The following is a 1,451-nucleotide window of genomic DNA, read 5'->3' on the forward strand; positions in this document are numbered from 1 at the left end:
ACCATTGAGTATGACTCAAAAATATCATCTGGATGAATAACCAAAGACAACCCTTGAGGATTTGGAAAGTGTTGAATTACTTGTACCTACCCTCACATATGATTGAAAGACATTTCCATATCATATGATTGAGAAGTGTCCAGTCTATTTTTAAGTTTGTTTCAAGTCTTTATTGACTTTATGCACAATAGATCATTTAAGGCTATTGGTTCTTGTTGTTTAGTAGGCAAACACCTTTAAGAAGTCACCAAATTGTTAGTTTATTTTAGTCTCTTAGAATAAAATAGTCACATAAAAGTTTTAGGAGGGTTTGATTAGCTTAGCCTAAGTTCTATATAGCCATCTTACGTAACTGAGATGTCTTAATGGTTAGAGGTTATTTTCTTTAAAGTGGGGCCAAGTCAAATGCTAATAAGTTTTGGGCACATAAAAGGTGAAGATAGCTTGAAATTCTTGTTCTCTATGCCAAGAAAGAAAAAGCATATTGCATGGTTCTAGGGTTTTTGTTTTATATTTTTTAAAAGAGCCTTCATGTTTGGCAAGAAAAAGTCTCCACTTTTGGTGTAGTCATTTCATTTGGTTGATCTGGAGACTTACCAAGTAGCAAATATAATGGAGAAGTTTTGTCACACTTGTTTGCCTTGTTTCCTCAAGCACAATATGTTATAGATAAATGAGAGGAATATGGGCATGTTACAATGAGGGAATTGATGGTTTATGTTTTGTTGTTCATGTGGATGCCTTCATTTTAGGTGTGAAATTAAGACTTGTTGCTATAACTTGCTACGTTGAAGAAGTCCAAAGCAACCAAATGCCATGTTTCTACATTAAACAATGCTTCAATATTTCACTTAAGGTTGAGCTACATTTCAACTTCATGTTTTTGCTATCATAATATTCCAGGTATGTTTACAAATCAAATTAATTCCTTGTTAAATGCTCTTCATGAGTTGCAGCTCCAATGTTTTCTTCTTGCAAATTTATTAAATGGCCAGGTATTGAAAAAAAAAGACTTTGGTTGAAAGGAAATGTGATGCTACAATTCAAAACAACATTTGCTTAAATTTATGGGTAAGGGTTTTTATTTTATAAGGGTTTTTTCATACTATTTATGATGAAGGGTTTTTGTCTCTATTTTTCATTAAGAGGTAGAGGAGTGATAGTTAACAAGGATATTTTCATCATATACAAAAATATTATGCAACTCAAGGAGACAAGGCAAGAGGGGTCTTGAAAACAGTAACAAGATGAACAATATATCACAAAGTATGTTAATGATAATATATAGCTATGACATAATGACAAGATAATGCAAGAAGAGCCAAGACAGTCTGACACAAAGACAATCACCATTAATGTCAATGTTACTTAAGCAACAAATTGAGTAATCAAGAGAATTATATTATTCATCACTAATGCCAAAACCCATGAAAGACATTCCTTTGACGATA

Source organism: Cryptomeria japonica, chromosome 11 (assembly GCF_030272615.1).
Source record: "Cryptomeria japonica chromosome 11, Sugi_1.0, whole genome shotgun sequence".
Taxonomy (NCBI): Eukaryota; Viridiplantae; Streptophyta; class Pinopsida; order Cupressales; family Cupressaceae; genus Cryptomeria; species Cryptomeria japonica.